General features: G+C 58.7%; 1 protein-coding gene across 2 annotated transcripts in view; it reads left to right on the top strand.

The window, feature by feature from the left end:
- The first annotated feature begins 4,293 nt into the window (after nucleotides 1-4,293).
- Nucleotides 4,294-18,896, top strand: part of TSPAN16 (tetraspanin 16) — a 271,648-nt gene continuing 257,045 nt past the window's right edge. The window contains exon 1 of one of the 2 annotated variants that reach the window (XM_069652884.1): nucleotides 4,294-4,363. The gene's annotated coding sequence lies outside the window, so the exon portion shown is untranslated. Of the gene's footprint in view, nucleotides 4,364-6,349; nucleotides 6,405-18,896 lie in introns of those variants that run through there. The other variant, XM_069652885.1, reaches the window with a different exon arrangement.

Raw genomic sequence — 18,896 nt, 5'->3', positions numbered from 1 at the left:
ATCAAGTTCAAAGAGGTCAATGTGCCCGATGTTCACTCTTGTCCCCTTCCTTCCTTAAGTTGCAACTGAGTTTGTGAGAAGAAGGTCTTGTAGCTGGTGCTGGCGTTCAGGTAAGAGTCTGTGTTACCCAACGCTGTCCGGTAACTATTGCATGCGTTAACGTGTTGTTTTTCTCCCTCTTTACAGATGCGGCATATGAAAATGTGGAGAGTTATGGAATAATACCGCCGGTGGTAAATCAGGTAAGTCTATGGTGGTAAGAGGTTGTATTTGTTGATTCCCTTGGCTCACCTTGTTTTTTCTTGTGTCCCCTAGGTGCCGGATTACGGCGAAGAAATGATGGAGACAGTGCCGGATCGAAAGATGCTGTGAGAACTGGTGAGTATGGCGCCGTGCTGGAGCTAGCGACGCGTGCAGGACTGATGTACTTTCCAGGTCCGGAGATGAAATGGTTCCAGAATTAGGTGAGGAATTTGAAATAAGTTCATTTTCTAACCTTGTCCTTTTCTTCTTCTTTATTCTAGGAGCTCCGGATTCGAGGCGGGCGTGGCAGAAGACTGGATGCTGGCTGCAGGCACGCGGGCGTGGCAGAAGACTGGATGCTGGCTGCAGGCACGGTGAGCGTCACGCTGCTGGATGCAGAATAGCGCAAAGCATGTGCTGCTGTTCGTGTGTGGTTTAAATAGCCTCCAAAGTAGTTCCAGGTAAGAAGTTCCCTAGAGCCACGCCCGAGTAAACAATAGTCCCTATAACAAAATAGTCCCATCCAGGCCTCATGTAGGCTTGGACTCTTTTGCAGCATGGTCTGCATCAGGTAAGTAAAGTCTATGAGCCTGGCGCCTATGGCGCCAGGACTGATTTCTATGATGAGCCTGGCGCCTAAGGCGCCAGGACTGAACCCAGACAGCCCCTAGTCGGGGCTGCTGAGGTTTAAACAAATGTCTGGATGCCTGCTCCCAGAGCTGAGGGCCTTGGTCCTGATGCCCGGGGGTAGGTATCATGACAGAAGCACATTGCCTGCTGATGAAACACTTGCATCAAAGGCTCTGCCCACTGCAAGTGGCACACCTGGAAGTGTTCGTGTGGCAACCTTCCTGAGCAGGAAAGGCAGAGGAAGGACTCACCTTTCCTGTGAGACCATGGACAGGTTCCCACAGATGGCCACACTCAAAGGGAGCGTCTTGAGCTCTGTTTCCCACTTCAAGCTGCTTTTGAGATGATTTTTCGCCTATCAAGTCATTTTCGAGCTGTGAGAAGTCCCAACAAAGCTACTTTTCACCTTCAAACCACTTTGAGTCTTTTGAGCCACTAATGCGACCATCGCCCGATGGTTCTCCAGCTTCTTCGGGCCTATCGCTCCTGCAGGAGCGCACTGCGTTGCTGGTCTCATTTGTACCTGCTCAGCACTACGGTTCAATTGACGCGTCGAACCATGGAGCCTAAAGGATCCACACATCACCAGTTTCTAAGCTTCTTTCAAGTCTCGAACCAATCGACACTTGCTCCAGTTCACCATGTTTGCCTTGTGCTGAACCAACTCGACTGTTTCGACCCCGACTCGACCCCACGGAAAGTGCCCTGAAGCCCAGATCGGCACTGCCGATTCCCAAGAGAAAGAGTTAATGGGATCCACAGAGGTTTCTTTCCCTCTGGCCTGGTTGTAAGGACCCTAGTGACAATTAAGACCCCATTTCTTTCCTTTTTAATAAAAAAGACATGTACTTAAACTTGAACATTGCAGCCAAGACAATTGCATGCAATCTTTCTTCATATGTTGAACTCAAAACTCTATGTCTTACACATAAAGCGCTGAACCGCAGAGCCCCTCCGTATCTTAGCGATAGATTCACACTGAGATCGGCCATACGAATTACCAGATCCTCTAACACCATCTGTCTAGGGCTCCCCAGATATAATCTAACGAGAGCGGGTGGCTCCAGTGTCTCGGTCATGGCCCCCCAACTGTGGAACACCCTCCCATCTGACATCAAATCTATCCATGCATTTGCCAACTTTAGGAGAAGTGTCATCTCGTGGGTACTCAGTAAGAACTAATCTAGATTTCTCTTTATGTATCCTACCACTAAACTGTACCTGTACCTATTTACCCTTGTATGTATATACTCTCTGCTGTAATCACTTTAATCTGTAATCACTGGTTCATTCATTGTAATTTGTAACCGTCTTCTTACTTCACGAGCGCCCAGATACCCCTGGGTCAGGTGCGCTATATAAGTAAAATAAATAAACAAGCGAACAAATATGTATTTTGGTGCTATTCTTTTTTTTGCTTGTTCGCACCTATCTTGAAGAGTACAGCCTGTCCCCGCCCTTGCTATCTTAAAGAGGGGAAGGAGGTGCACCACTCAAGTGGTACCCGTCTCACCTTTGTGATTGTGTTACGCTGCCCTGGTCTCTGCGGGGACGTTTGGGCATGGTTGGAGCCCTCCCTGGACTTGGCTCCCTTGGATCGGCTCTCTCCGCCAGCTGCTGCGGAGTCAACTGCTCTGGATGCTGGTATTGCCCCTGAGAGAAGATGAGAGGCAATGAGAATGGCGTGGTGGTGTCGTAATTCCCCTCGAACCTTTCATGCCAGAATGAAGTGAGCAAGCGTTTGCCCATGCAAGGTCACCTGTTTTTTCGTAATGATGGGCTCTCCGTCCTGCTTCTTGTAGCAGGGGCGCTTTGGGTGGACCTAGTTGCTTCACTGGCCCCTGGAAGTGGCGACCCAGACCGGCTGTGACCGACCACTTAAAAGGTGAATTTTCTCAGCAATGATTAATGTTCGTATTCTTATTATAATGTCTTTTGCCGTGATTATAGTTCGTAATTCTTGCCATGTCTTTTTTCTCCTCTATAGGTTTGAAGATGGCTGCCCGGAGTCGCAGTGTTTGGAGCGAGTCCAGTGATTCCCCAGAGGATGATGAAGCCTTAGAATTAAATGGTAAGTTGGCTGTCAGGGTAGAACGCTAGGCTCTGGTATGGCGCGGCCGAGTGTTAGTTATTCATACGACTTCTAACCAGTTGTGTTCTTTTCTCTTGCAGGAGAAGTCTGGCGCGGTCAAGCGGAGGGCGACTGTTTGGAGGACACAAGATGGAGGGTTCCGCAAAGATGAAGAATGGAAGATAAGCTCCCGCATAGCTGGATATCCGGAATAGGTGAGGAAGCCCTCCAACTCTGATGAGTATGGGAATCAGCTAAAATGCGATGCGCTGCAGACTATGGAGTGCAGGAAACAGGTAAGGTGCGCCTTCAGCGATGGAGTAGCTGGAGTCTGGAAGATGCGCGACGAGATGATGAGCAGGAAAACAGGTAAGGACGGCGGTAAGCGGTACGCTGCAGAAGGCAGACTAACGTGAAGCGCCAGTATGTGGGCAGGTTGGCCTTAAATAGACTGGCCCCGGCCTCTCCCTTTGGACCCGCCTTGTGGCTCCACCTTGCCAGGCCCAGAGGTTCTTGCACGTGCTCCCCAATGATCTTCTATGGCCAGGCCCGGCCCTGATGCACGTACCTTAGGCACACTTTTTTATGAGCCTGGTGCCAGAGGCGCCAGGACTGGGTCCATTTGGACCCTGCAGGTAATAAAGACATTGGCCCTTGCCCAGTGGCCATGACAGATTGGGATCACTTCCGGTTTAGTAGTAGTGTGGGACAGAGTGAGAGCTCAGGCACCACTACACATCCCTGTACTCCTGCAGAGCACCAGTCATGTCACCACAGTGAGCTACTCACAGCTAGCAGGGGGATGCTACATGCATGTAGCCTGCGTGAGCTACTCACATCTCCATGGGACAGCGTGGGGCCTTGAGACTGGAAGCCCAACACACACCTGGCAAGGGGGGGGGGCAGCTTGAGCTCGCCAGACTGGGAACCGACACTGTGGGGGCAATTCGGGTATATCTTCAAAAATGGAGCCTTAAACCCTGTCTTTAAAATGGGAGCCGACTGCAGGCACATGCAGATGCGCCAAACTCAAACGCATTAAGAATTCCCCAATCAGGTGACCCTTTCAGGGACTGCAGGAATATGTGCCAGTGGCAGGGAAGGGGTTACTGTGATCAGTGCAAGATGTGCGCCCGGAGGCTGGCAGCCGTGCTGGGAGGCGTCAGGTGTGAGGTGCGCTCCCAGAGGCGCATTTCAGGCACACCTCGTGCCCGGCGTCGCTAGGTGAAGAGAGCGCAGTCTCTCCTGCCACAAACACTGGAGTGAGACTGGCTGTCTGTGTATCACCGGCCAGCCTGGAGGCAGAGGGTCCCGCCGTACCCCAGCACAGGACCGAGCAGAAACCCAGCACGCTGACCGGAAGTCTCAGAGGAGCACGAAGACACCGATTCTGTGGCAACCTGTGGCAGCGAGAGACAGGTGAGAGAAGGTCTGAGACTGACTCTGTGAGAACGTGTGGCAGCGAGAGACAGGTGAGAGAAGGTCTGAGACTGACTCTGTGAGAACGTGTGGCAGGGAGAGACAGGTGAGAGAAGGCCCGAGACTGGCAACGAGGGGACTAGCTCTGTGAGAACGTGTGGGCAGGAAGAGACAGGCGACAGAAGGCCTGAGACTGATTCTGTGAGAACGTGTGGCAGGGAGAGACAGGTGAGAGAAGGCCTGAGACTGACTCTGTGAGAACGTGTGGCAGGGAGAGACAGGTGAGAGAAGGCCTGAGACTGGCAACGAGGGGACTGACTCTGTGAGAACGTGTGGCAGCGAGAGACAGGTGAGAGAAGGCCTGAGACTGGCAACGAGGGGACTGACTCTGTGACACCCTGTGGCAGCGAGAGACAGGTGAGAGAAGGCCCGAGACTGGCAACGAGGGGACTAGCTCTGTGAGAACGTGTGGGCAGGAAGAGACAGGCGACAGAAGGCCTGAGACTGATTCTGTGAGAACGTGTGGCAGGGAGAGACAGGTGAGAGAAGGCCTGAGACTGACTCTCTGAGAACGTGTGGCAGGGAGAGACAGGTGAGAGAAGGCCTGAGACTGGCAACGAGGGGACTGACTCTGTGAGAACGTGTGGCAGCGAGAGACAGGTGAGAGAAGGTCTGAGACTGGCAACGAGGGGACTAGCTCTGTGACAACGTGTGGCAGGAAGAGACAGGTGAGAGAAGGCCTGAGACTGGCAACGAGGGGACTGACTCTGTGAGAACGTGTGGCAGGAAGAGACAGGTGAGAGAAGGCCTGAGACTGGCAACGAGGGGACTAGCTCTGTGACAACGTGTGGCAGGAAGAGACAGGTGAGAGAAGGCCCGAGACTGGCAACGAGGGGACTGACTCTGTGACAACGTGTGGCAGGAAGAGACAGGTGAGAGAAGGCCCGAGACTGGCAACGAGGGGACTAGCTCTGTGAGAACGTGTGGGCAGGAAGAGACAGGCGACAGAAGGCCTGAGACTGACTCTGTGAGAACGTGTGGCAGGAAAAGACAGCTGAGAGAAGGCCTGAGACTGGCAACGAAGGGACTGACTCTGTGACAACGTGTGGGCAGGAAGAGACAGGCGACCAGGGAAATGGCCCTCAGAACGTGTGGGCAGGAAGAGACAGGCGACAGAAGGCCTGAGACTGATTCTGTGAGAACGTGTGGCAGGGAGAGACAGGTGAGAGAAGGCCTGAGACTGTCAACGAGGGGACTGACTCTGTGACAACGTGTGGCAGGAAGAGACAGGTGAGAGAAGGCCCGAGACTGGCAACAAGGGGACTAGCTCTGTGAGAACGTGTGGGCAGGAAGAGACAGGCGACCAGGGAAATGGCCCTCAGAACGTGTGGGCAGGAAGAGACAGGCGACAGAAGGCCTGACACTGATTCTGTGAGAACGTGTGGCAGGGAGAGACAGGTGAGAGAAGGCTTGAGACTGACTCTGTGAGAACGTGTGGCAGGGAGAGACAGCTGAGAGAAGGCCTGAGACTGGCAACGAGGGGACTGACTCTGTGAGAACGTGTGGCAGGAAAAGACAGCTGAGAGAAGGCCTGAGACTGGCAACGAGGGGACTGACTCTGTGAGAACGTGTGGCAGGAAAAGACAGCTGAGAGAAGGCCTGAGACTGGCAACGAGGGGACTGACTCTGTGAGAACGTGTGGCAGGAAAAGACAGCTGAGAGAAGGCCTGAGACTGGCAACGAGGGGACTGACTCTGTGAGAACGTGTGGCAGGAAGAGACAGGTGAGAGAAGGCCTGAGACTGGCAACGAGGGGACTGACTGTGTGACAGGAAGAGGTAGGTGAGGGAAGGTGGCCCCCACAGGGGGAATGGTCTACGAGGAGGGCTGGTTACTGTTTTACACTTTGAAGGTGAAACGTTATTCTTTAAGGGGACTGGTTAACTTTTGTCCTTTGGGAGAGCGGATATCACGCAGTTTTTCCTGCAGTTTTTCGCTCTCAGGATTTTATGAAAACCAGCCGCAAAGAAGCTCTACTCTAGGTAAGGGGGACGAGGGACGAGGCGAGGCAAGTCCAGTATTGGGGCACAGAGGAAGCGCCATCAGGGAGGGGGTTCCACAGCCTTTAACGGCGGGTCACCACAAGGGTCACGCTGTGTCTGTCCCAGGGGGCACAGAGCCCCAGGTCGCTAGGCTGCTCCAATCACACTATGGGCACCTCGGGGGCTCTGTGCCCCGAGGACAGGTGCAGCCTGCCCATAGTGGCTGGAGCAGCCTAGACACCTGGGGCTCGGTGTTCCAGAGGACAGGTCTCTAGGCTGCACCTGTCCTCTGGGACACAGGGCCCCAGGTGTCTAGGCTGCTCTAGTAACTATGAGCAGGCTACTCCTGTCCTCTGGGGCACAAGGCCCCAAGTCTCTAGGCTGCTCCAGTCACCATGGCAGGCTACTCCTGTCCTCTAGGGCACAGCGCCCCAGGTCTCTAGGCTGCTCCAGTATCACCATGGGCAGGCTACTCCTGTCCTCTGGGGCACAGCGCCCCAGGTCTCTAGGCTGCTTCTGTCACTGTGGGCAGGCTACTCCTGTCCTCTGGGGTACAGAGCCCCAGGTCTCTAGGCTGCTCCAGTCACTATGGGCAGGCCACTTCTGTCCTCTAGGGCACAGCGCCCCAGGTCTCTAGGCTGCTCCAGTCACCATGGGCAGGCTACTCCTGTCCTCTGGGGCACAGAGCCCAAGGTGTCTAGGCTGCTCCAGCACGATGGGCAGTCTACTCCTGTCCTCTGGGGCACAGGGCCCCAGGTCTCTAGGCTACTCCTGTCCTCCTGGACACAGGGCCCCAGGCCTCTAGGCTGCTCTTGTCACTATGGGCAGGCTACTCCTGTCCTCTGGGGCACAGAGCCCCAGGTCTCTAGGCTGTTCATGTCACTATGGGCAGGCTACTCCTGTCCTCTGGGGCACAAAGCCCCAGGTCTCTAGGCTACTCCAGTCACGATGGGCAGGCTGCACCTGTCATCTGGGGCAACGAGCCCCAGGGATCTAGGCTGCTCCTGCCACTTAGGGCAGGCTACTCCTGTCCTCTGGGACACAGGGACCCAGGTCTCTAGGCTGCTCCAGTCACTATGGGCAGGCTGCACCTGTCCTCTGGAGCACAGAGCCCCAGGTCTCTAGGCTGCTCCCATCACTATGGATGGGCTACTCCTGTCCCTGTGGCACAGAACCCCAGGTCTCTAGGCTGCTCCAGTCACTATTGACAGGCTACTCCTGTCCTCTGGGGCACAGAGCCCAGGTCTCTAGGCTGCTCTAGTCACTATTGGCAGGCTACTCCTGTCCTCTGGGGCACAGCGCCCCAGGTCTCTAGGCTGCTCCAGTGTCACCATGGGCAGGCTACTCCTGTCCATGGAGCACAGAGCCCCAGGGGTCTAGGCTGCTCCTGCCACTATGGGCAGGCTACTCCTGTCCTCTGGGAAACAGGGCCCCAGGTCTCTAGGCTGCTCCAGTCAATATGGGCAGGCTGCAACTGTCCTCTGGGGCACAAAGCCCCATGTCTCTAGGCAGCTCCAGTCATTATGGGCAGGCTGCACCTGTCCTCTGGGGCACAGTGCCCCCGGTCTCTAGGCTGCTCCAGTGTCACCATGGGAAGGCTACTCCTGTCCCCGGAGCACCGAGCCCCAGGTCTCTAGGCTGCTCCAGTCACTATGGGCAGACTGCACCTGTCATCTGGGGCAAAGAGCCCCAGGTCTCTAGGCTGCTCCAGTCACTATGGGCAGGCTGCCCCTGTCATCTGGGGCAAAGAGCCCCAGGGGTCTAGGCTGCTCCTGCCACTACAGGCAGTCTACTCCTGTCCATGGAGCACAGAGCCCTAGGTCTCTAGGCTGCTCCAGTCACTATGGGAAGGCTGCACCTGTCATCTGGGGCAAATAACCCCAGGGGTCAAGGCTGCTCCTGCCACTATGGGCAGGCTACTCCTGTCCTCTGGGAAACAGGGCCCCAGGTCTCTAGGCTGCTCCAGTCACTATGGGCAGGTTACTCCTGTCCTCTGGGACACAGAGCCCCAGGTCTCTAGGCTGATCCAGTCAATATGGGCAGGCTGCAACTGTCCACTGGGGCACAAAGCCCCAGGTCTCTAGGTTGCTCCAGTCATTATGGGCAGGCTGCACCTGTCCTCTGGGGCACAGTGCCCCCGGTCTCTAGGCTGCTCCAGTGTCACCATGGGAAGGCTACTCCTGTCCCCGAAGCACCGAGCCCCAGGTCTCTAGGCTGCTCCAGTCACTATGGGCAGGCTGCACCTGTCATCTGGGGCAAAGGGCACCAGGTCTCTACGCTGCTCCAGTCACTATGGGCAGGCTGCACCTGTCATCTGGGGCAAAGAGCCCCAGGGGTCTAGGCTACTCCTGCCACTACGGGCAGGCTACTCCTGTCCTCTGGGGCACAGAGCCCCAGGTCTCTAGGCTGCGCCAGTGTCACCATGGGAAGTCTTCTACTGTCCCTGGGGCACAGAGCCCAAGGTGTCTAGGCTGCTCCCGTCACAATGGGCAGGTTACTCCTGTCCCTGAAGCACAGAGCCCTGGGTGTCTTGGGTGCTCCAGTCACTATGGCAGGCTGCACCTGTCCTCTGGGGGCCGAGAGCCCCAGGTGTCTAGGCTGCTCCAGTCACTATGGCAGGCTGCACCTGTCCTCCTGGTCACAGAGCCCAAGGTGTCTTGGCTGCTCCAGCACGATGGGCAGGCTTCTCCTGTCCTCTGGGGCACAGAGCCCAAGGTGTCTAGGCTGCTCCAGCACGATGGGAAGGCTACTCCTGTCCTCTGGGCCACAGGGCCCCAGGTCTCTAGGCTGCATCAGTCACTATGGGCAGGCTACTCCTGTCCTCCTGGGCACAGAGCCCCAGGTCTCTAGACTGCTCCAGTCACTGTGGACAGGCTGCACCCGTCGTCGGGGGCAACAAGTCCCAGGGATCTAGGCTGCTCCTGACACTATGGGCAGGCTACTCCTGTCCTCTGGGACACAGGGCCCCAGGTCTCTAGGCTGCTCCAGTCACTATGGACAGGCTGCACCTGTCCTCTGGAGCACAGAGCCCCAGGTCTCTAGGCTGCTCCAGTCACTATGGGAAGGCTGCACCTGTCATCTGGGGCAAATAACACCAGGGGTCTAGGCTGCTCCTGCCAGTATGGGCAGGCTACTCCTGTCCTCTGGGAAACAGGGCCCCAGGTGTCTAGGCTGCTCCAGTCACTATGGGAAGGCGACTTCTGTCCTCTGGGGCACAGAGCCCCTGGTCTCTAGGCTGCTCCAGTCACTATGGGCAGGTTACTCCTGTCCTCTGGGACACAGAGCCACAGGTCTCTAGGCTGATCCAGTCAATATGGGCAGGCTGCAACTGTCCACTGGGGCACAAAGCCCCAGGTCTCTAGGTTGCTCCAGTCATTATAGGCAGGCTGCACCTGTCCTCTGGGGCACAGTGCCCCTGGTTTCTAGGCTGCTCCAGTGCCACCATGGGAAGGCTACTCCTATCCCCGGAGCACCAAGCCCCAGGTCTCTAGGCTGCTCCAGTCACTATGGGCAGGCTGCACCTGTCATCTGGGGCAAAGGGCCCCAGGTCTCTAGGCTGCTCCAGTCACTATGGGCAGGCTGCACCTGTCATCTGGGGCAAAGAGCCCCAGGGGTCTAGGCTACTCCTGCCACTACGGGCAGGCTACTCCTGTCCTCTGGGGCACAGAGCCCAGGTCTCTAGGCTGCTCCAGTCAATATGGGCAGGTTACTCCTGTCCTCTGGGGCACAGAGCCCCAGGTCTCTAGGCTGCGCCAGTGTCACCATGGAAGTCTTCTACTGTCCCTGGGGCACAGAGCCCAAGGTGTCTAGGCTGCTCCCGTCACAATGGGCAGGTTACTCCTGTCCCTGAAGCACAGAGCCCTGGGTGTCTTGGGTGCTCCAGTCACTATGGCAGGCTGCACCTGTCCGCTGGGGGCCGAGAGCCCCAGGTGTCTAGGCTGCTCCAGTCACTATGGCAGGCTGCACCTGTCCTCCTGGTCACAGAGCCCAAGGTGTCTTGGCTGCTCCAGCACGATGGGCAGGCTACTCCTGTCCTCTGGGGCACAGAGCCCAAGGTGTCTAGGCTGCTCCAGCACGATGGGCAGGCTACTCCTGTCCTCTGGGCCACAGGGCCCCAGGTCTCTAGGCTGCATCAGTCACTATGGGCAGGCTACTCCTGTCCTCCTGGGCACAGAGCCCCAGGTCTCTAGACTGCTCCAGTCACTGTGGACAGGCTGCACCCGTCGTCGGGGGCACACCGCCCCTGGGCTCTAGGCTGCTCCAGTCACCATGGGCAGACTACTCCTGTCCTGAGGCACAGAGCCCTAGGCCTCTAGGCTGCTCCTGTCACTATGGGCAGGCTGCACCTGTCCGCAGGGGCACAGAGTCCCATCTCTCTAGGTGGCTCCTGACCTGGGGCACAGTGCCCCAGGTCTCTAGGCTGCTCCAGTCACTATGGAAAGGCTAATCCTGTCCCTGGGGAACAGCGCCCCAGGTCTCTTGGCTGCTCCTGTCACTATGGACAGGCTGCACCTGTCCTCTGGGGCACCGAACCCCAGGTCTCTAGGCTGCTCCAGTCATTATGGGCAGGCTACTCCTGTCCTGGGGCACAGAGCTCCAGGTCTCTTGGCTGCTCCTGTCACTATGGACAGGCTGCACCTGTCCTCTGGGGCACCGAACCCCAGGTCTCTAGGCTGCTCCAGTCAATATGGGCAGGCTACTCCTGTCCTCTGGGGCACAGAACCCCAGGTCTCTTGGCTGCTCCAGTCAATACGGACAGGCTACTCCTGTCCTCTGGGGCACAGAGGCCCAGGTCTCTAGGCTGCTCCAGTCACTATGGGCGGGTAACTCCTGTCCCTGCGGAACAGAACCCCAGGTCTCTCGGCTGCTCCAGTCAATACGGACAGGCTACTCCTGTCCTCTGTGGCACAGCGCCCCAGGTCTCTAGGCTGCTCCAGTGTCACCATGGGCAGGCTACTTCTGTCCCTGCGGTACAGAACCCCAGGTCTCTCGGCTGCTCCAGTCAATACGGGCAGGCTACCCATGTCCTCTAGGGCACAGCGCCCCAGGTCTCTAGGCTGCTCCAGTGTCACCATGGGCAGGCTACTCCTGTCCTTTGGGGCACAGAGCCCCAGGTCTCTAGGCTGCTTCTGTCACTGTGGGCAGGCTACTCCTGTCCTCTGGGGTACAGAGCCCCAGGTCTCTAGGCTGCTCCAGTCACTATGGGCAGGCCACTTCTGTCCTCTAGGGCACAGCGCCCCAGGTCTCTAGGCTGCTCCAGTCACCAATGGCAGGCTACTCCTGTCCTCTGGGGCACAGAGCCCAAGGTGGCTAGGCTGCTCCAGCACGATGGGCAGGCTACTCCTGTCCTCTGGGGCACAGGGCCCCAGGTCTTTAGGCTACTCCTGTCCTCTGGGACACAGGGCCCCAGGTCTCTAGGCTGCTCTTGTCACTATGGGCAGGCTACTCCTGTCCTCTGGGGCACAAAGCCCCAGGTCTCTAGGCTGCTTCAGTCACGATGGGCAGGCTGCACCTGTCATCTGTGGCAACGAGCCCCAGGGATCTAGGCTGCTCCTGCCACTATGGGCAGGCTACTCCTGTCCTCTGGGACACAGGGCCCCAGGTCTCTAGGCTGCTCCAGTCACTATGGGCAGGCTGCACCTGTCCTCTGGAGCACAGAGCCCCAGTTCTCTAGGCTGCTCCAGTCACTATGGATGGGCTACTCCTGTCCCTGTGGCACAGAACCCCAGGTCTCTAGGCTGCTACAGTCACTATTGGCAGGCTACTCCTGTCCTCTGGGGCACAGAGCCCAGGTCTCTAGGCTGCTCTAGTCACTATTGGCAGGCTACTCCTGTCCTCTGGGGCACAGCGCCCCAGGTCTCTAGGCTGCTCCAGTGTCACCATGGGCAGGCTACTCCTGTCCATGGAGCACAGAGCCCCAGGGGTCTAGGCTGCTCCTGTCACTACGGGCAGGCTTCTCCTGTCCATGGAGCACAGAGCCCCAGGTCTCTAGGCTGCTCCAGTCACTATGGGAAGGCTGCACCTGTCATCTGGGGCAAAGAACCCCAGGGGTCTAGGCTGCTCCTGCCACTATGGGCAGGCTACTCCTGTCCTCTGGTACACAGGGCCCCAGGTCTCTAGGCTGTTCCAGTCACTATGGGGAGGCGACTTCTGTCCTCTGGGGCACAGAGCCCCAGGTCTCTAGGCTGCTCCAGTCACTATGGGCAGGTTACTCCTGTTCTCTGGGACACAGAGCCCCAGGTCTCTAGGCTGCTCCAGTCAATATGGGCAGGCTGCAACTGTCCTCTGGGGCACAAAGCCCCATGTCTCTAGGTTGCTCCAGTCATTATGGGCAGGCTGCACCTGTCCTCTGGGGCACAGTGCCCCCTGTCTCTAGGCTGCTCCAGTGTCACCATGGGAAGGCTACTCCTGTCCCCGGAGCACCGAGCCCCAGGTCTCTAGGCTGCTCCAGTCACTATGGGCAGGCTGCACCTGTCATCTGGGGCAAAGAGCCCCAGGTCTCTAGGCTGCTCCAGTCACTATGGGCAGGCTGCCCCTGTCATCTGGGGCAAAGAGCCCCAGGGGTCTAGGCTGCTCCTGCCACTACAGGCAGTCTACTCCTGTGCATGGAGCACAGAGCCCCAGGTCTCTAGGCTGCTCCAGTCACTATGGGAAGGCTGCACCTGTCATCTGGGGCAAATAACCCCAGGGGTCTAGGCTGCTACTGCCACTATGGGCAGGCTACTCCTGTCCTCTGGGAAACAGGGCCCCAGGTCTCTAGGCTGCTCCAGTCACTATGGGAAGGCGACGTCTGTCCTCTGGGGCACAGAGCCTCTGGTCTCTAGGCTGCTCCAGTCACTATGGGCAGGTTACTCCTGTCCTCTGGGACACAGAGCCCCAGGTCTCTAGGCTGATCCAGTCAATATGGGCAGGCTGCAACTGTCCTCTGGGGCACAAAGCCCCAGGTCTCTAGGTTGCTCCAGTCATTATGGGCAGGCTGCACCTGTCCTCTGGGACACAGTGCCCCCGGTCTCTAGGCTGCTCCAGTGTCACCATGGGAAGGCTACTCCTGTCCCCGGAGCACCGAGCCCCAGGTCTCTAGGCTGCTCCAGTCACTATGGGCAGGCTGCACCTGTCATCTGGGGCAAATAACCCCAGGGGTCTAGGCTGCTACTGCCACTATGGGCAGGCTACTCCTGTCCTCTGGGAAACAGGGCCCCAGGTCTCTAGGCTGCTCCAGTCACTATGGGAAGGCGACGTCTGTCCTCTGGGGCACAGAGCCCCTGGTCTCTAGGCTGCTCCAGTCACTATGGGCAGGTTACTCCTGTCCTCTGGGACACAGAGCCCCAGGTCTCTAGGCTGATCCAGTCAATATGGGCAGGCTGCAACTGTCCTCTGGGGCACAAAGCCCCAGGTCTCTAGGTTGCTCCAGTCATTATGGGCAGGCTGCACCTGTCCTCTGGGACACAGTGCCCCCGGTCTCTAGGCTGCTCCAGTGTCACCATGGGAAGGCTACTCCTGTCCCCGGAGCACCGAGCCCCAGGTCTCTAGGCTGCTCCAGTCACTATGGGCAGGCTGCACCTGTCATCTGGGGCAAAGAGCCCCAGGTCTCTAGGCTGCTCCAGTCACTATGGGCAGGCTGCACCTGTCATCTGGGGCAAAGAGCCCTAGGGGTCTAGGCTACTCCTGCCACTACGGGCAGGCTACTCCTGTCCTCTGGGGCACAGAGCCCCAGGTCTCTAGGCTGCTCCAGTCACTATGGGCAGGTTACTCCTGTCCTCTGGGGCACAGAGCCCCACGTCTCTAGGCTGTGCCTGTGTCACCATGGGAAGTCATCTACTGTCCCTGGAGCACCGAGCCCCAGGTCTCTAGGCTGCTCCAGTCACTATGGGCAGGCTGCACCTGTCATCTGGGGCACAGAGCCCCAGGGGTCTAGGCTGCTCCTGCCACTATGGGTAGGCTACTCCTGTCCTCTGGGAAACAGGGCCCCAGGTCTCTAGACTGCTCCAGTCAATATGGGCAGGCCACTTCTGTCCTCTGGGGCACAGAGCCCCAGTTCTCTTGGCTGCTCCTGTCACTATGGGCAGGCTGCACCTGTCCTTGGGGGCACACTGCCCCTGGGCTCTAGGCTGCTCCAGTCACTATGGGCAGGCTGCTCCTGTCCTGGGGCACATATCCCTAGGCCTCTAGGCTGCCCCTGTCCTGGGTGCACAGTGCCACTGGTCTCTTGGCTGCTCCTGTCACTATGGATGGGCTGCACCTGTCCCCGGGTGCACAGATCCTCACGGCTCTAGGCGACTCCTGTCCCTGGGCACAATGCCCCTCGTCTCTAGGCTGGTCCTGTCCTGGAGCATAGTGCCCCTGGTCTCTTAGCTGCTCCAGTCACTATGGACAGGCTGCACCTGTCCTTGGGGACACACAGCCCTAGTCCTCTAGGCAACTCCTGTCCCTGGAGCACAGATCTTCTTGTCACTACGAACAGGCTGCTTCTGTACTCGGGGGCACAGAGCCTCTGCTCTCTTGGGGGACGATGCCCCAATCCTAGTAGGCACAGAGCCCTAGGTCTCTAGGCTGCTCCCATCACGATGGGCAGGCTACTCTTGTCCCTGGGGCACAGAGCCCCAGGTCTCTAGGCTGCTTCAGTCAATATGGGCAGGCGGCACCTGTCCTCTGGGGCACAGAGTCCCCTGTCTCGAGGCTGCTACAGTCACTATGGGCAGGCTGCACCTGTCCTCTGGGGCACAGTGCCCCCGGTCTCTAGGCTGCTCCAGTGTCACCATTGGAAGGCTGCTCCTGTCCCTGGGGCACAGAGCCCAAGGTGTCTAGGCTGCTCCCGTCACAATGGGCAGGTTACTCCTGTCCCTGAAGCACAGGGCCCAAGGTGTCTAGGCTGCTCCAGCACGATGGGCAGGCTACTCCTGTCCTCTGGGGCCCAGAGCCCCAGGTGTCTAGGCTGCTCCAGTCTCTATGGCAGGCTGCACCTGTCCTCCTGGTCACAGAGCCCAAGGTGTCTAGGCTGCTCCAGCACGATGGGCAGGCTACTCCTGTCCTCTGGGGCACAGAGCCCAAGGTGTCTAGGCTGTTCCAGCACGATGAGCAGGCTACTCCTGTCCTCTGGGGCACAGGGCCCCAGGTCTCTAGGCTGCATCAGTCACTATGGGCAGGCTATTCCTGTCCTCCCGGGCACAGAGCCCCAGGTCTCTAGGCTGCTCCAGTCACTGTGGACAGGCTGCACCCGTCGTCGGGGGCACACCGCCCCTGGGCTCTAGGCTGCTCCAGTCACCATGGGCAGACTGCTCCTATCCTGAGGCACAGAGCCCAAGGTGTCTAGGCAGCTCCCGTCACAATGGGCAGGTTACTCCTGTCCATGAAGCACAGAGCTCTGGGTGTCTAGGGTGCTCCTGTCACTATGGCAGGCTGCACCTGTCCTCTGGGGCACAGTGCCCCAGGTCTCTAGGCTGCTCCAGTGTCACCATTGGAAGGCTGCTCCTGTCCCTGGGGCACAGAGCCCAAGATGTCTAGGCTGCTCCCGTCACAATGGGCAGGTTACTCCTGTCCCTGAAGCACAGAGCCCTGGGTGTCTAGGGTGCTCCAGTCACTATGGCAGGCTGCACCTGTCCTCTGGGGGCCGAGAGCCCCAGGTGTCTAGGCTGCTCCAGTCACTATGGCAGGCTGCACCTGTCCTCCTGGTCACAGAACCCAAGGTGTCTTGACTGCTCCAGCACGATGGGCAGGCTACTCCTGTCATCTGGGCCACAGGGCCCCAGGTCTCTAGGCTGCATCAGTCACTATGGGCAGGCTACTCCTGTCCTCCTGGGCACAGAGCCCCAGGTCTCTAGGCTGCTCCAGTCACTGTGGACAGGCTGCACCCGTCGTCGGGGGCACACCGCCCCTGGGCTCTAGGCTGCTCCAGTCACCATGGGCAGACTGCTCCTGTCCTGAGGCACAGAGCCCTAGGCCTCTAGGCTGCTCCTGTCACTATGGGCAGGCTGCACCTGTCCGCAGGGGCACAGAGTCCCAGCTCTCTAGGTGGCTCCTGACCTGGGGCACAGTGCCCCTGTTCTCTAGGCTGCTCCAGTCACTATGGGCAGACTACTCCTGTCCTGGGGCACAGCGTCCCAGGTCTCTAGGCTGCTCCAGTCACTATGGAAAGGCTAATCCTGTCCCTGGGGAACAGCGCCCCAGGTCTCTAGGCTGCTCCGGTCACTATGGGCAGGCTACTCCTGTCCTGGGGCACAGAGCTCCAGGTCTCTTGGCTGCTCTGCCACCATGGACAGGCTACCCCTGTCCTCTGGAGCACAGAGCCCCAGGTCTCTAGGCTGCTCCTGTCACTATGGGCAGGCTGCACCTGGCCTCTGGGGCACAGAGCCCCAGGTCTCTAGGCTGCACCAGTCACTATGGGCAGGCTGCACCTGTCCTCTGGGGCACAGAGCCCCAGGTTTCTAGGCTGCTCCAGTTACTATGGACGGGCTACTCCTGTCCCTGGAGCACAGAGGCCCAGGTCTCTAGGCTGCTCCAGTCACTATGGGCGGGTAACTCCTGTCCTCTGGGGCACAGAGCCCCAGGTCTCTAGGCTGCTCCAGTCACTATGGAAAGGCTAATCCTGTCCCTGGGGAACAGCGCCCCAGGTCTCTAGGCTGCTCCGGTCACTATGGGCAGGCTACTGCTGTCCTGGGGCACAGAGCTCCAGGTCTCTTGGCTGCTCTGTCACCATGGACAGGCTACCCCTGTCCTCTGGGGCACAGAGCCCCAGGTCTGTAGGCTGCTCCAGTCACTATAGGCAGGCTACTCCTGTCCCTGGAGCACAGAGCCCCAGGTCTCTAGGCTGCTCATGTCACTATGGGCAGGCTGCACCTGGCCTCTGGGGCACAGAGCCCCAGGTCTCTAGGCTGCACCAGTCACTATGGGCAGGCTGCACCTGTCCTCTGGGGCACAGAGCCCCAGGTTTCTAGGCTGCTCCAGTTACTATGGACGGGCTACTCCTGTCCCTGGAGCACAGAGGCCCAGGTCTCTAGGCTGCTCCAGTCACTATGGGCGGGTAACTCCTGTCCTCTGGGGCACAGAGCCCCAGGTCTGTAGGCTGCTCCAGTCACTATAGGCAGGCTACTCCTGTCCCTGGAGCACAGAGCCCCAGGTCTCTAGGCTGCTCCTGTCACTATGGGCAGGCTGCACCTGGCCTCTGGGGCACAGAGCCCCAGGTCTCTAGGCTGCACCAGTCACTATGGGCAGGCTGCACCTGTCCTCTGGGGCACAGAGCCCCAGGTTTCTAGGCTGCTCCAGTTACTATGGACGGGCTACTCCTGTCCCTGGAGCACAGAGGCCCAGGTCTCTAGGCTGCTCCAGTCACTATGGGCGGGTAACTCCTGTCCTCTGGGGCACAGAGCCCCAGGTCTCTAGGCTGCTCCAGTCACTTTTGGCAGGCTACTCCTGTCCTCTGGGGCACAGGCCCCAGGTCTCTAGGCTGCTCCAGTCAATACGAGCAGGCTACTCCGGTCCTCTGGGACACAGCGCTGCAGGTCTCTAGGCTGCTCCAGTCACTATGGACAGGCTGCACCTGTCCTCTTGGGCACAGAACCCCAGGTCTCTAGGCTGCTCCAGTCAATATGGGCAGGCTACTCCTGTCCTCTGGGGCACAGAGGCCCAGGTCTCTAGGCTGCTCCAGTCACTATGGGGGGTAACCCCTGTCCCTGGAGCACAGAGGCCCAGATTTCTAGGCTGCTCCAGTCACTATGGGTGGGTAACTCCTGTCCCTGCGGTACAGAACCCCAGGTCTCTCGGTTTCTCCAGTCAATATGGGCATGCTACTCCTGTCCTCTGGGGCACAGGACCCCAGGTCTCTTGGCTGCTCCAATCAATACGGGCAGGCTACTCCTGTCCTCTGGGGCGCAGAGGCCCAGGTCTCTCGGCTGCTCCAGTCACTATGGATGGGCTACTCCTGTCCCTGGAGCACAGAGGCCCAGGTCTCTAGGCTGCTCCAGTCACTATGGGCGGGTAACTCCTGTCCCTGCGGTACAGAACCCCAGGTCTCTCGGCTGCTCCAGTCAATACGGGCAGGCTACTCCTGTCCTCTGTGGCACAGCGCCCCGGGTCTCTAGGCTGCTCCAATGTCAACATGGGCAGGCTACTCCTGTCCCTTCGGTACAGAACCCCAGGTCTCTCGGCTGCTCCGGTCACTATGGGCAGGTTACTCCAGTCCTCTGGGGCACAGAGCCCCAGGTCTCTAGGCTGCTCCAGTGTCACCATGGGCAGGCTACTCCTGTCCTCTGGGGCACAGAGCCCCAGGTCTGTAGGCTGCTCCAGTCACTATAGGCAGGCTACTCCTGTCCCCGAAGCACAGAGCCCCAGGTCTCTAGGCTGCTCCTGTCACTATGGGCAGGGTGCACCTGGCCTCTGGGGCACAGAGCCCCAGGTGTCTAGGCTGCTCCAGTCACTATGGACGGGCTACTCCTGTCCCTGGAGCACAGAGGCCCAGGTCTCTAGGCTGCTCCAGTCACTATGGGCGGGTAACTCCTG

This window comes from Ambystoma mexicanum, chromosome 3q (genome assembly GCF_040938575.1).
Source record: "Ambystoma mexicanum isolate Mex_15411 chromosome 3q, UKY_AmexF1_1, whole genome shotgun sequence".
Classification (NCBI taxonomy): Eukaryota; Metazoa; Chordata; class Amphibia; order Caudata; family Ambystomatidae; genus Ambystoma; species Ambystoma mexicanum.
The sequence above is the reverse complement of the archived record's forward strand: the minus strand, read 5'-3'. Positions and strand labels throughout refer to the sequence as shown.